The sequence below is a fragment of the Schistocerca gregaria genome, chromosome 4 (genome assembly GCF_023897955.1).
Source record: "Schistocerca gregaria isolate iqSchGreg1 chromosome 4, iqSchGreg1.2, whole genome shotgun sequence".
NCBI classification, from domain to species: Eukaryota; Metazoa; Arthropoda; class Insecta; order Orthoptera; family Acrididae; genus Schistocerca; species Schistocerca gregaria.
The window spans coordinates 53376516-53393270 of record NC_064923.1 but is presented as its reverse complement, the minus strand read 5'-3'; positions in this window follow the sequence as shown (position 1 = coordinate 53393270).

Here is a 16755-nt window from a genome sequence, read left to right as displayed (position 1 = left end):
CCAGCAGAGAGTGCTACGACAGCAGTGGCGTGTGGACAGCATTAGCACTGTCCAGCAGAGAGTGCTACGATAGCAGTGGCTTGTGGAGAGTATTAGCACTGTCCAGCAGAGAGTGCTACGACAGCAGTGGCGTGTGGACAGTATTAGCACTGTCCAGCAGACAGTATTACGACTGCAGTGGCGTGTGGACAGACTTAGCACTGTCCAGCGGAAAGCGCTACTACATCAGTGGCGTGTGGACAGTATTAGCATTGTCCAGCAGAGATTGCTACAATGGCAGTGGCGTGTGCACAGCATTAGCACCGTCCAGCAGAGAGTGCTACGATGGCAGGGGCGTGTGGACAGTATTAGCACCGTCCAGCAGAGAGTGCTACGATAGCAGTGGCGTGTGGACGGTATTAGCACTGCAGTATTAGCATGGGCCAGCAGAGAGTGCTACGTTAGCAGTAGTGTGTGGACAGTATTAGCAATGTCCAACAGAGAGTGCTACGATTGCAGTGGCGTGTGGACAGTATAAGCACTGTCCAGCAGAGAGTGCTACGATAATAGTTTCGTGTGGACAGTATTAGCACTGTCCAGCAGAGATTGCTACGATAGCAGTGGCGTGTTGACAGCATTACCTTTGTTTAGAAGAGAGTGGTAAGAGAGCAGTGGCGTGTGGACAGCATTAGCACTGTCCAGCAGAGAGTGCTACGATTGCAGTGGTGTGTGGACAGTATTAGCACTGTCCAGCAGAGAGTGTTACGATAGCAGTTTCTTGTGGACAGTATTAGCACTGTCTAGCAGAGAGTGCTACGACAGCAGTGGCATGTGGACAACACTAGCACTGTCCAGCAGAGAGTGCTACGACAGCAGTGGTGTGTTGACAGCATTACCACTGTCAAGCAGAGGGTGCTACGACAACACTGGTGTGTGGACAGCATTAGCACTGTCCAGACGAGTGTGCTACGACAGCAGTGGCTTGTGGACAGTATTAGCATTGTTCAGCAGAGAGTGCTACGTCAGCAGTGGCGTGTGGACAGTATTAGCACTGTCCAGCAGAGAGTGCTATGATAGCAGTTTTGTGTGGAGAGTATTAGCACTGTCCAGCAGAGAGTGCATCGATAGCAGTGGTGTGTGGAGAGTATTAGCAATGTCCCGCAGAGAGTGCTACGATGTCAGTGGCGTGTGGACAGTATTAGCACACTCCAGCAGGGAGTGATACGATGGCAATGGCGTGGGGACAGTATTAGCACCGTCTAGCAGAGACTGCTACGATAGCAGTTGCGTGTGGACAGTATTAGCACTGTCCAGCAGAGAGTGCTACGATAGCAGTGGTGTGTGGACAGTATTAGTAATGTCCAGAAGAGAGTGCTACGACAGCAGTGGTGTGTGGACAGTATTAGCACTGTCCAGCAGAGAGTGCTACGATAGCAGTTTCGTGTGGACAGCACTTGCACTGTCCGGCAGATAGTGCTTCGACAGCAGTGGCATATTGACAACATTACCACTGTCCAGCAGAGAGTGCTAAGAGAGCAGTGGCGTGTGGACAGCATTAGCACGCTCCAGCAGAGAGTGCTACGATGGCAGTGGCGTGTGGGCAGCATTAGCACACTCCAGCAGAAAGTGCTTCGATAGCAGTGGCGTGTGGACAGTATTAACACTGTCCAGCAGAGAGTGGTACGATAGCAGTTCCATGTGGACATTATTAGCACTGTCCAGCAGAGAGTGCTACGTTAGCAGTTGTGTGTGGACAGTATTAGCACTGTCCAGCGGAGAGTGCTACGATAGCAGTTTCGTGTGGACAGCATTAGCACTGTCGAGCAGAGAGTGCTACGTCACCAATGGCATGTGGACAGTATTAGTACTGTCCAGCAGAGAGTGCTACGACCCAGTGGCGTGTGGACAGCACTAGCACTGTCCACCAGAGAGTGCTACGACAGCAGTGGCGTGTGTTTAGTATTAGCACTGTTCAGCAGGGAGTGCTACGACAGCAGTGGCGGGTGAACAGTAATAGCACTGCCCAGCAGAGAGTGCTATGTCAGCAGTGGCGTGTGGACAGTATTAGCACCGTGCAGCAGAGAGTGCTACGATGGCAGTGAGGTGTGGACAGTATTAGCACCGTCAGCAGAGAGTGCTACGATAGCAGTGGCGTGAGGACAGTATTAGCACTGTCCAGCAGAGAGAGCTACGTCAGCAGTGGTATGTGTACAGTATTAGCACTGTCCAGCAAAGAGTGCTACGACAGCAGTGGCGTGTGGACAACACTAGCGCTGTAAAGCAGAGAGTGCTACTACATCAGTGGCGTGTGGACAGTATTAGCACTGTCCAGCAGAGAGTGCTACGACAGCACTGGCATGTGGACAGCATTAGCACTGTCCAGCAGAGGGTGCTACGACAGCAGTGGCGTGTGGACAGTTTTAGCACTGTCCAGCAGAGAGTGCTACGTCAGCAGTGGCGTGTGGACAGTATTAGCACTGTCCAGCAGAGAGTGCTACGACAGTAGTGGCATGTGGACAGCACTAGCACTGTCCAGCAGAGAGTGCTACGACAGCAGTGGCGTGTTGACAGCATTACCACTGTCCAGCAGAGGGTGCTACGAAAGCACTGGCGTGTGGACAGCATTAGCACTGTCCAGACGAGTGTGCTACGACAGCAGTGGCGTGTGGACAGTGTTAGCACTGACCATCAGAGAGTGCTACGACGGCAGTGGCGTGTGGACAGTATTAGCATTGTCCAGCAGAGAGTGCTACTACAGCAGTGGCGTGTGGACAGTATTAGCACCGTCTGCAGAGAGTGCTACGATAGCAGTGGCGTGTGGACAGTATTAGCAGCGTCCAGTAGAGAGTGCTACGTCAGCAGTGGCGTGTGGACAGTATTAGCACCATGCAGCAGAGAGTGCTATGAGAGCAGTGGCGTGTGGACAGTATTAGCACTGTCCAGCAAAGAGTGCTACATCAGCAGTAGCGTGTAGACAGTATTACCACTGTCCAGCAGAGAGTGCTACGACAGCAGTGGCATGTGGACAGCAATAGCACTGTCCACCAGAGAGTGCTTACACAGCAGTGGCGTGTTGACAGCATTACTACTGTCAAGCAGAGGGTGCAACGACAGCACTGGCATGTGGACAGCATTAGCACTGTCCAGACGAGTGTGCTACAACAGCAGTGGCGTGTGGACAGTATTAGCATTGTTCAGCAGAGAGTGCTACGACAGCAGTGGCGTGTGGACAGTATTAGCACTGTCCAACAGAGAGTGCTACGACAGCAGTGGCGTGTGGACAGTATTAGCACTGTCCAGCAGCGAGTGCTACTACAGCAGTGGCGTGTGGACAGGATTAGCACTGTCCAGCAGAGAGTGCTACGTCAGCAGTGGCGTGTGGACAGTATTAGCACCGTGCAACAGAGAGTGCTACGATGGCAGTGGCGTGTGGACAGTATTAGCACCGTCAGCAGAGAGTGCTACGATAGCAGTGGCGTGTGGACAGTATTAGCACTGTCCAGCAGAGAATGCTACGATAGCAGTGGCGTGTGGACACTATTAGAACTGTCCAGCAGAGAGTGCTACTACATCAGTGGCGTGTGGACAGTATTAGCACTGTCCAGCAGAGAGTGCTACGACAGCACTGGCATGTGGACAGCATTAGCACTGTCCAGCAGAGGGTGCTACGACAGCAATGGCGTGTGGACAGTATTAGCACTGTCCAGCAGAGAGTGCTACGTCAGCAGTGGTGTGTGGACAGTATTAGCACTGTCCAGCAGAGAGTGCTACGACAGCAGTGGCATGTGGACAGCACTAGCACTGTCCAGCAGAGAGTGCTACGACAGCAGTAGTGTATTGACAGCATTATCACTGTCCAGCAGAGGGTGCTACGGCAGCACTCGCGTGTGGACAGCATTTGCACTGTCCAGACGAGTGTGCTACGACAGCAGTGGCGTGTGGACAGTATTAGCACTGACCATCAGAGAGTGCTACGACGGCAGTGGCGTGTGGACAGTATTAGCACCGTGCAGCAGAGAGTGCTACGATGGCAGTGAGGTGCGGACAGTATTACCACCGTCAGCAGAGAGTGCTACGATAGCAGTGGCGTGAGGACAGTATAAGCACTGTCCAGCAGAGAGTGCTATGTCAGCAGTGGTGTGTGGACAGTATTAGCACTGTCCAGCAAAGAGTGCTACGACAGCAGTGGCGTGTGGACAACACTAGTACTGTAAAGCAGAGAGTGCTACTACATCAGTGGCGTGTGGACAGCATTAGCACTGTCCAGACGAGTGTGCTACTACATCAGTGGCGTGTGGACAGTATTAGGACCGTCAGCAGAGAGTGCTACGATAGCAGTGGCGTGTGGGCAGTATTAGCAGCGTCCAGTAGAGAGTGCTACGTCGGCAGTGGTGTGTGGACAGTATTAGCACCATGCAGCAGAGAGTGCTACGATGGCAGTGGCGTGTGGACAGTATTAGCACCGTCAGCAGAGAGTGCTACGATAGCAGTGGCGTTTGGACAGTATTAGCACTGTCCAGCAGAGAGTGGTACGTCAGCAGTGGCGTGTGGACAGTATTAGCACTGTCCAGCAAAGGGTGCTACGACAGCAGTGGCATGTGGACAGCACTAGCACTGTCCAGCAGAGAGTGCTACGACAGCAGTGGCGTGTTGACAGCATTACCACTGTCAAGCAGAGGGTGCTACGACAGCACTGGCGTGTGAACAGCATTAGCACTGTCCAGACGAGTGTGCTACGACAGCAGTGGCTTGTGGACAGTATTAGCATTGTTCAGCAGAGAGTGCTACGACAGCAGTGGCGTGTGGACAGTAATAGCACTGTCCAGCAGTGAGTGCTACAACAGCAGTGGCGTGTGGACAGTATTAGCACTGTCCAGCAGAGAGTGCTACTACAGCAGTGGTGTGTGGACAGTATTAGCAACGTCCAGCAGAGAATGCTACGATAGCAGTGGCGTGTGGACAGTATTAGCACTGTCCAGCAGAGAGTGCTACGACAGCAGTGGTGTGTGGACAGTATTAGCACCGTGCAGCACAGAGTGCTACGATAGCAGTTGCATGTGGACAGTATAAGCACTGTCCAGCAGAGATTGCAACGACAGCAGTGGCGTGTGGACAGTATTAGCACTGTCCAGCAGAGAGTGCTACGACAGTAGTGGCGTGTTGACAGCATTACCACTGTCCAGCAGAGAGTGCTACGACAGCTGTGGCGTGTTGACAGCATTACCACTGTCAGCAGAGAGTGCTACGACAGCAGTGGCGTGTGGACAGCATTAGCACTGTCCAGCAGAGAGTGCTACGTCAGCATTGGCGTGTGGACAGTATTAGCACTGTGCAGCAGAGAGTGCTACGATGGCAGTGACGCGTGGACATTATTAACACCGTCAGCAGAGAGTGCTACGATAGCAGTGGTGTGTGGACAGTATTATCACTGTCCAGCAGAGAATGCTACGATAGCAGATGCGTGTGGACAGTATTAGCACTGTCCACCTGAGAGTGCTAAGATGGCAGTGGCGTGTGGACAGCATTAGCACCGTCCAGAAGAGAGTGCTACGATGGCAGTGGCGTGTGGACATTATTAGCACCGGCCAGCATAGAGTGCTATGATAGCAGTGACGTGTGGACAGTATTAGCACTGTCCAGCAGAGAGTGCTACGTCAGCAATGGCATGTGGACAGTATTAGCACTGTCCAGCTGAGAGTGCTACGACAGGAGTGGCGTGTGGACAGCACTAACACTGTCCAGCAGAGAGTGCTACGACATCAGTGGCGTGTTGACAGCATTACTACTGTCCAGCAGAGAGTGCTACGACAGCAGTGGCGTGTGGACAGCATTAGCACTGTCCAGCAGAGAGTGCTACGATAGCAGTGGCTTGTGGAGAGTATTAGCACTGTCCAGCAGAGAGTGCTACGACAGCAGTGGCGTGTGGACAGTATTAGCACTGTCCAGCAGACAGTATTACGACTGCAGTGGCGTGTGGACAGACTTAGCACTGTCCAGCGGAAAGCGCTACTACATCAGTGGCGTGTGGACAGTATTAGCATTGTCCAGCAGAGATTGCTACAATGGCAGTGGCGTGTGCACAGCATTAGCACCGTCCAGCAGAGAGTGCTACGATGGCAGGGGCGTGTGGACAGTATTAGCACCGTCCAGCAGAGAGTGCTACGATAGCAGTGGCGTGTGGACGGTATTAGCACTGCAGTATTAGCATGGGCCAGCAGAGAGTGCTACGTTAGCAGTAGTGTGTGGACAGTATTAGCAATGTCCAACAGAGAGTGCTACGATTGCAGTGGCGTGTGGACAGTATAAGCACTGTCCAGCAGAGAGTGCTACGATAATAGTTTCGTGTGGACAGTATTAGCACTGTCCAGCAGAGATTGCTACGATAGCAGTGGCGTGTTGACAGCATTACCTTTGTTTAGAAGAGAGTGGTAAGAGAGCAGTGGCGTGTGGACAGCATTAGCACTGTCCAGCAGAGAGTGCTACGATTGCAGTGGTGTGTGGACAGTATTAGCACTGTCCAGCAGAGAGTGTTACGATAGCAGTTTCTTGTGGACAGTATTAGCACTGTCTAGCAGAGAGTGCTACGACAGCAGTGGCATGTGGACAACACTAGCACTGTCCAGCAGAGAGTGCTACGACAGCAGTGGTGTGTTGACAGCATTACCACTGTCAAGCAGAGGGTGCTACGACAACACTGGTGTGTGGACAGCATTAGCACTGTCCAGACGAGTGTGCTACGACAGCAGTGGCTTGTGGACAGTATTAGCATTGTTCAGCAGAGAGTGCTACGTCAGCAGTGGCGTGTGGACAGTATTAGCACTGTCCAGCAGAGAGTGCTACGACAGCAGTGGCGTGTGGACAGTATTAGCACTGTCCAGCAGAGAGTGCTACTACAGCAGTGGCGTATGGACAGTATTAGCAACGTCCAGCAGAGAATGCTACGATAGCAGTGGCGTGTGGACAGTATTAGCACTGTCCAGCAGAGAGTGCTACGACAGCAGTGGTGTGTGGACAGTAATAGCACCGTGCAGCACAGAGTGCTACGATAGCAGTTGCGTGTGGACAGTATAAGCACTGTCCAGCAGAGATTGCAACGACAGCAGTGGCGTGTGGACAGTATTAGCACTGTCCAGCAGAGAGTGCTACGACAGTAGTGGCGTGTTGACAGCATTACCACTGTCCAGCAGAGAGTGCTATGACAGCTGTGGCGTGTTGACAGCATTACCACTGTCAGCAGAGAGTGCTACGACAGCAGTGGCGTGTGGACAGCATTAGCACTGTCCAGCAGAGAGTGCTACGTCAGCATTGGCGTGTGGACAGTATTAGCACCGTGCAGCAGAAAGTGCTACGATGGCAGTGACGTGTGGACATTATTAACACCGTCAGCAGAGAGTGCTACGATAGCAGTGGCTTGTGGACAGTATTAGCACTGTCCAGCAGAGAATGCTACGATAGCAGAGGCGTGTGGACAGTATTAGCACTGTCCACCTGAGAGTGCTACGATGGCAGTGGCGTGTGGACAGCATTAGCACCGTCCAGAAGAGAGTGCTACGATGGCAGTGGCGTGTGGACAGTATTAGCACCGTCCTGCATAGAGTGCTATGATAGCAGTGACGTGTGGACAGTATTAGCACTGTCCAGCAGAGAGTGCTACGTCAGCAATGGCGTGTGGACAGTATTAGCACTGTCCAGCTGAGAGTGCTACGACAGCAGTGGCGTGTGGACAGCACTAACATTGTCCAGCAGAGAGTGCTACGACAGCAGTGGCATGTTGACAGCATTACTACTGTCCAGCAGAGAGTGCTACGACAGCAGTGGCGTGTGGACAGCATTAGCACTGTCCAGCAGAGAGTGCTACGATAGCAGTGGCTTGTGGAGAGTATTAGCACTGTCCAGCAGAGAGTGCTACGACAACAGTGGCGTGTGGACAGTATTAGCACTGTCCAGCAGACAGTGCTACGACTGCAGTGGCGTGTGGACAGACTTAGCACTGTCCAGCAGAAAGCGCTACTACATCAGTGGCGTGTGGACAGTATTAGCACTGTCCAGCAGAGAGTGCTACAATGGCAGTGGCGTGTGCACAGCATTAGCACCGTCCAGCAGAGAGTGCTACGATGGCAGGGGCGTGTGGACAGTATTAGCACCGTCCAGCAGAGAGTGCTACGATAGCAGTGGTGTGTGGACAGTATTAGCACTGTACAGCAGAGAGTGCTATGATAGCAGATTCTTGTGGACAATATTAGCACTGTCTAGTAGAGAGTGCTACGTCAGCAGTGGCGTGTGGACAGTATTAGCACTGTCCAGCAGAGAGTGCTACGATAGCAGTGGCGTGTTGACAGCATTACTATTGTCCACCAGGGAGTGCTAAGACAGCAGTGGCGTGTGGACAGCATTAGCACTGTCCAGCAGAGTGTGCTACGTCAGCAGTGGCGTGTGGACAGTATTAGCACTGTCCATCAGACAGTGCTACTAGAGCAGTGACGTGTGGACAGTATTACCACTGTCCTGCAGAGAGTGCTACTGCAGCAGTGGCGTGTGGACAGTCTTTGCACTGTCCAGCAGGGAGTGCTACTACATCAGTGGTGTGTGGACAGTATTAGCACATTCCAGCAGAGAGTGCTACTAAGGCAGTGGCGTGTGGACAGTATTAGCACGTCCAGCAGAGGGTGCTACGATGGCAGTGGCGAGTGGACGAAGTAGCACTGTCCAGCAGAGAGTGCTACGACAGCAGTGGCGTGTGGACAGCACTAGCATTGTCCAGCAGAGAGAGCTACGACAGCAGTGGTGTGTTGACAGCATTACCACTGTCTAGCAGAGAGCGCTATGACAGCAGTGTCCTGTGGACAGCATTAGCACTGTCCAGCAGAGAGTGCTACGACAGATGTGGCGTGTGTACAGTATTAGCACTGTCCATCAGAAAGAGCTACTACGGCAGTGGCGTGTGGACAGTATTAGGGCTGTCCAGCAGAGAGAGCTACATCAGCAGTAGCGTGTGGACAGTACTAGCACTGTCCAGCAGAGAGTGCTACTACATCAGTGGTGTGTGGAGAAAATTACCACTAACCAGGAGAGAGTGCTTCGATAGCAGTGGCGTGTGGACAGTATTAGCACTGTCCAGCAGAGAGTGCTACAATAGCAGTTTCGTGTAGACAGTATTAGCACTGTCAAGGAGAGAGTGCTACGATATCAGTGGTGTGTGGATAGTATTAGCACTGTCCAGCAGAGAGTGCTACGATAGCAGTTTCGTGTGGACAGTATTAGCACTGTCCATCAGAGAGTGCTATGTCAGCAGTGGCGTGTGGACAGTATTAGCACCGTCCAGCAGAGAGTGCTACGATAGCAGTGGCGTGTGATGAGTATTAGCATTGTCCTGCAGAGAGTGCTTCGACAGCAGTGGCGTGTGGACAGTATTACCACTGTCCAGCAGAGAGTGCTTCTACATCAGTGATGTGTGGACAGTATTAGCACCGTCCAGCAGAGAGTGCTACGATAGCAGTTTCATGTGGACAGTATTAGCACTGTCCAGCAGAGAGTGCTACGATGGCAGTGGTGTGTGGAAAGTATTAGCACTGTCCAGCAGAGAGTGCTACGATAGCAGTTTCGTGTGGACAGTATTAGCACTGTCCAGCAGAGATTGCAACGACAGCAGTGGCGTGTGGACAGTATTAGCACTGTCCAGCAGAGAGTGTTACGATAGCAGTTTCTTGTGGACAGTATTAGCACTGTCTAGCAGAGAGTGCTACATCAGCAGTGGCGTGTGGACAGTATTAGCACTGTCCAGCAGTGATTGCTACGATAGCAGTGGCGTGTTGACAGCATTACCATTGTTTAGAAGAGAGTGGTAAGAGAGCAGTGGCGTGTGGACAGCATTAGCACTGTCCAGCAGAGAGAGCTACGTCAGCAGTGGCGTGTGGACAGTATTAGCACTGTCCATCAGACAGTGGTACTAGAGCAGTGTCGTGTGGACAGTCTTAGCACTGTCCAGCAGAGAGTACTACGACAGCAGTGGCATGTGGACAACACTAGCACTGTCCAGCAGAGAGTGCTACGACAGCAGTGGCGTGTTGACAGCATTACCACTGTCAAGCAGAGGGTGCTACGACAGCACTGGTGTGTGGACAGCATTAGCACTGTCCAGACGAGTGTGCTACGACAGCAGTGGCTCGTGGACAGTATTAGCATTGTTCAGCAGAGAGTGCTACGACAGCAGTGGCGTGTGGACAGTATTAGCACTGTCCAGCAGAGAGTGCTACGACAGCAGTGGCGTGTGGACAGTATTAGCACTGTCCAGCAGAGAGTGCTACTACAGCAGTGGCGTATGGACAGTATTAGCAACGTCCAGCAGAGAATGCTACGATAGCAGTGGCGTGTGGACAGTATTAGCACTGTCCAGCAGAGAGTGCTACGACAGCAGTGGTGTGTGGACAGTAATAGCACCGTGCAGCACAGAGTGCTACGATAGCAGTTGCGTGTGGACAGTATAAGCACTGTCCAGCAGAGATTGCAACGACAGCAGTGGCGTGTGGACAGTATTAGCACTGTCCAGCAGAGAGTGCTACGACAGTAGTGGCGTGTTGACAGCATTACCACTGTCAGCAGAGAGTGCTACGACAGCAGTGGCGTGTGGACAGCATTAGCACTGTCCAGCAAAGAGTGCTACGTCAGCATTGGCGTGTGGACAGTATTAGCACCGTGCAGCAGAAAGTGCTACGATGGCAGTGACGTGTGGGCATTATTAACACCGTCAGCAGAGAGTGCTACGATAGCAGTGGCGTGTGGACAGTATTAGCACTGTCCAGCAGAGAATGCTACGATAGCAGAGGCGTGTGGACAGTATTAGCACTGTCCACCTGAGAGTGCTACGATGGCAGTGGCGTGTGGACAGCATTAGCACCGTCCAGAAGAGAGTGCTACGATGGCAGTGGCGTGTGGACAGTATTAGCACCGTCCTGCATAGAGTGCTATGATAGCAGTGACGTGTGGACAGTATTAGCACTGTCCAGCAGAGAGTGCTACGTCAGCAATGGCGTGTGGACAGTATTAGCACTGTCCAGCTGAGAGTGCTACGACAGCAGTGGCGTGTGGACAGCACTAACATTGTCCAGCAGAGAGTGCTACGACAGCAGTGGCATGTTGACAGCATTACTACTGTCCAGCAGAGAGTGCTACGACAGCAGTGGCGTGTGGACAGCATTAGCACTGTCCAGCAGAGAGTGCTACGATAGCAGTGGGTTGTGGAGAGTATTAGCACTGTCCAGCAGAGAGTGCTACGACAACAGTGGCGTGTGGACAGTATTAGCACTGTCCAGCAGACAGTGCTACGACTGCAGTGGCGTGTGGACAGACTTAGCACTGTCCAGCAGAAAGCGCTACTACATCAGTGGCGTGTGGACAGTATTAGCACTGTCCAGCAGAGAGTGCTACAATGGCAGTGGCGTGTGCACAGCATTAGCACCGTCCAGCAGAGAGTGCTACGATGGCAGGGGCGTGTGGACAGTATTAGCACCGTCCAGCAGAGAGTGCTACGATAGCAGTGGCGTGTGGACGGTATTAGCACTGTCCAGCAGAGAGTGTTACGATAGCAGTTTCTTGTGGACAGTATTAGCACTGTCTAGCAGAGAGTGCTACATCAGCAGTGGCGTGTGGACAGTATTAGCACTGTCCAGCAGAGAGTGCTACGACGGTAGTGGCGTATGGACAGCATTAGCACCGTCCAGCAGAGAGTGCTACGATGGCAGGGGCGTGTGGACAGTATTAGCACCATCCAGCAGAGAGTGCTACGATAGCAGTGGTGTGTGGACAGTATTAGCACTGTACAGCAGAGAGTGCTATGATAGCAGATTCTTGTGGACAATATTAGCACTGTCTAGTAGAGAGTGCTACGTCAGCAGTGGCGTGTGGACAGTATTAGCACTGTCCAGCAGAGAGTGCTACGATAGCAGTGGCGTGTTGACAGCATTACTATTGTCCACCAGAGAGTGCTAAGACAGCAGTGGCGTGTGGACAGCATTAGCACTGTCCAGCAGAGTGTGCTACGTCAGCAGTGGCGTGTGGACAGTATTAGCACTGTCCATCAGACAGTGCTACTAGAGCAGTGACGTGTGGACAGTATTACCACTGTCCTGCAGAGAGTGCTACTGCAGCAGTGGCGTGTGGACAGTCTTAGCACTGTCCAGCAGGGAGTGCTACTACATCAGTGGTGTGTGGACAGTATTAGCACATTCCAGCAGAGAGTGCTACTAAGGCAGTGGCGTGTGGACAGCATTAGCACACTTCAGCAGAGAGTGCTACGATGGCAGTGGCGTGTGGACAGTATTAGCACGTCCAGCAGAGGGTGCTACGATGGCAGTGGCGAGTGGACCGTAGTAGCACTTTCCAGCAGAGAGTGCTACGACAGCAGTGGCGTGTGGACAGCACTAGCATTGTCCAGCAGAGAGAGCTACGACAGCAGTGGTGTGTTGACAGCATTACCACTGTCTAGCAGAGAGCGCTATGACAGCAGTGGCGTGTGGACAGCATTAGCACTGTCCAGCAGAGGGTGCTACGACAGATGTGGCGTGTGTACAGTATTAGCACTGTCCATCAGAAAGAGCTACTACGGCAGTGGCGTGTGGACAGTATTAGGGCTGTCCAGCAGAGAGAGCTACATCAGCAGTAGCGTGTGGACAGTACTAGCACTGTCCAGCAGAGAGTGCTACTACATCAGTGGTGTGTGGACAAAATTACCACTAACCAGGAGAGAGTGCTTCGATAGCAGTGGCGTGTGGACAGTATTAGCACTGTCCAGCAGAGAGTGCTACAATAGCAGTTTCGTGTAGACAGTATTAGCACTGTCAAGGAGAGAGTGCTACGATATCAGTGGTGTGTGGATAGTATTAGCACTGTCCAGCAGAGAGTGCTACGATAGCAGTTTCGTGTGGACAGTATTAGCACTGTCCATCAGAGAGTGCTATGTCAGCAGTGGCGTGAGGACAGTATTAGCACTGTCCAGCAAAGAGTGCTACGATAGCAGTGGCGTGTGAAGAGTATTAGCATTGTCCTGCAGAGAGTGCATCGACAGCAGTGGCGTGTGGACAGTATTACCACTGTCCAGAAGAGAGTGCTTCTACATCAGTGATGTGTGGACAGTATTAGCACCGTCCAGCAGAGAGTGCTACGATAGCAGTTTCATGTGGACAGTATTAGCACTGTCCAGCAGAGAGTGCTACGATAGCAGTGGTGTGTGGACAGTATTAGCACTGTCCAGCAGAGAGTGCTACGATAGCAGTTTCGTGTGGACAGTATTAGCACTGTCCAGCAGAGAGTGCTATGTCAGCAGTGTCGTGTGGACAGTATTAGCACTGTCCAGCAAAGAGTGCTACGACAGCAGTGGCGTGTGGACAGCACTAGCACTGTGCGGCAGAGTGTGCTTTGACAGCAGTGGCTTGTTGTCAACATTACCACTGTCCAGCAGAGAGTGCTATGAGAACAGTGGCGTGTCGACAGCATTAGGATTCTCCAGCAGAGAGTGCTACGATGGCAGTGACGTGTGGACAGCATTAGCACACTCCAGCAGAGAGTGCTACGATGGCAGTGGCTTGTATACAGTATTAACACCGTCCAGCAGAGAGTGATACGATGGCAGTGGCGTGTGGACGGTATTAGCACTGTCCAGCAGAGAGTGCTGCGACAGCAGTGGTGTGTGGACAGTATTAGCAATGTCCAGAAGAGAGTGCTACGATAGCAGTGGCTTGTGGAGAGTATTAGCACTGTCCAGCAGAGAGTGCTACGACAACAGTGGCGTGTGGACAGTATTAGCACTGTCCAGCAGACAGTGCTACGACTGCAGTGGCGTGTGGACAGACTTAGCACTGTCCAGCAGAAAGCGCTACTACATCAGTGGCGTATGGACAGTATTAGCACTGTCCAGCAGAGAGTGCTACAATGGCAGTGGCGTGTGCACAGCATTAGCACCGTCCAGCAGAGAGTGCTACGATGGCAGGGGCGTGTGGACAGTATTAGCACCGTCCAGCAGAGAGTGCTACATCAGCAGTGGCGTGTGGACAGTATTAGCACTGTCCAGCAGAGAGTGCTACGACGGTAGTGGCGTGTGGACAGCATTAGCACCGTCCAGCAGAGAGTGCTACGATGGCTGGGGCGTGTGGACAGTATTAGCACCGTCCAGCAGAGAGTGCTACGATAGCAGTGGTGTGTGGACAGTATTAGCACTGTACAGCAGAGAGTGCTATGATAGCAGATTCTTGTGGACAATATTAGCACTGTCTAGTAGAGAGTGCTACGTCAGCAGTGGCGTGTGGACAGTATTAGCACTGTCCAGCAGAGAGTGCTACGATAGCAGTGGCGTGTTGACAGCATTACTATTGTCCACCAGAGAGTGCTAAGACAGCAGTGGCGTGTGGACAGCATTAGCACTGTCCAGCAGAGTGTGCTACGTCAGCAGTGGCGTGTGGACAGTATTAGCACTGTCCATCAGACAGTGCTACTAGAGCAGTGACGTGTGGACAGTATTACCACTGTCCTGCAGAGAGTGCTACTGCAGCAGTGGCGTGTGGACAGTCTTAGCACTGTCCAGCAGGGAGTGCTACTACATCAGTGGTGTGTGGACAGTATTAGCACATTCCAGCAGAGAGTGCTACTAAGGCAGTGGCGTGTGGACAGCATTAGCACACTTCAGCAGAGAGTGCTACGATGGCAGTGGCGTGTGGACAGTATTAGCAAGTCCAGCAGAGGGTGCTACGATGGCAGTGGCGAGTGGACCGTAGTAGCACTGTCCAGCAGAGAGTGCTACGACAGCAGTGGCGTGTGGACAGCACTAGCATTGTCCAGCAGAGAGAGCTACGACAGCAGTGGTGTGTTGACAGCATTACCACTATCTAGCAGAGAGCGCTATGACAGCAGTGGCGTGTGGACAGCATTAGCACTGTCCAGCAGAGAGTGCTACGACAGATGTGGCGTGTGTACAGTATTAGCACTGTCCATCAGAAAGAGCTACTACGGCAGTGGCGTGTGGACAGTATTAGGGCTGTCCAGCAGAGAGAGCTACATCAGCAGTAGCGTGTGGACAGTACTAGCACTGTCCAGCAGAGAGTGCTACTACATCAGTGGTGTGTGGACAAAATTACCACTAACCAGGAGAGAGTGCTTCGATAGCAGTGGCGTGTGGACAGTATTAGCACTGTCCAGCAGAGAGTGCTACAATAGCAGTTTCGTGTAGACAGTATTAGCATTGTCAAGGAGAGAGTGCTACGATATCAGTGGTGTGTGGATAGTATTAGCACTGTCCAGCAGAGAGTGCTACGATAGCAGTTTCGTGTGAACAGTATTAGCACTGTCCATCAGAGAGTGCTATGTCAGCAGTGGCGTGAGGACAATATTAGCACCGTCCAGCAGAGAGTGCTACGATAGCAGTGGCGTGTGAAGAGTATTAGCATTGTCCTGCAGAGAGTGCTTCGACAGCAGTGGCGTGTGGACAGTATTACCACTGTCCAGCAGAGAGTGCTTCTACATCAGTGATGTGTGGACAGTATTAGCACCGTCCAGCAGAGAGTGCTACGATAGCAGTTTCATGTGGACAGTATTTGCACTGTCCAGCAGAGAGTGCTACGATAGCAGTGGTGTGTGGACAGTATTTGCACTGTCCAGCAGAGAGTGCTACGATAGCAGTTTCGTGTGGACAGTATTAGCACTGTCCAGCAGAGAGTGCTATGTCAGCAGTGGCGTGTGGACAGTATTAGCACTGTCCAGCAGAGAGTGCTACGACAGCAGTGGCGTGTGGACAGCACTAGCATTGTCCGGCAGAGTGTGCTTTGACAGCAGTGGCATGTTGTCAACATTACCACTGTCCAGCAGAGAGTGCTATGAGAACAGTGGCGTGTCGACAGCATTAGGATTCTCCAGCAGAGAGTGCTACGATGGCAGTGACGTGTGGACAGCATTAGCACACTCCAGCAGAGAGTGCTACGATGGCAGTGGCGTGTGGACAGTATTAACACCGTCCAGCAGAGAGTGCTACGATAGCAGTTTCGTGTGGACAGTATTAGCACTGTCCATCAGAGAGTGCTATGTCAGCAGTGGCGTGAGGACAATATTAGCACCGTCCAGCAGAGAGTGCTACGATAGCAGTGGCGTGTGAAGAGTATTAGCATTGTCCTGCAGAGAGTGCTTCGACAGCAGTGGCGTGTGGACAGTATTACCACTGTCCAGCATAGAGTGCTTCTACATCAGTGATGTGTGGACAGTATTAGCACCGTCCAGCAGAGAGTGATACGATAGCAGTTTCATGTGGACAGTATTTGCACTGTCCAGCAGAGAGTGCTACGATAGCAGTGGTGTGTGGACAGTATTAGCACTGTCCAGCAGAGAGTGCTACGATAGCAGTTTCGTGCGGACAGTTTTAGCACTGTCCAGCAGAGAGTGCTATGTCAGCAGTGGCGTGTGGACAGTATTAGCACTGTCCAGCAGAGAGTGCTACGACAGCAGTGGCGTGTGGACAGCACTAGCACTGTCCGGCAGAGTGTGCTTTGACAGCAGTGGCATGTTGTCAACATTACCACTGTCCAGCAGAGAGTGCTATGAGAACAGTGGCGTGTCGACAACATTAGGATTCTCCAGCAGAGAGTGCTACGATGGCAGTGACGTGTGGACAGCATTAGCACACTCCAGCAGAGAGTGCTACGATGGCAGTGGCGTGTGGACAGTATTAACACCGTCCAGCAGAGAGTGATACGATGGCAGTGGCGTGTGGACGGTATTAGCACTATCCAGCAGAGAGTGCTG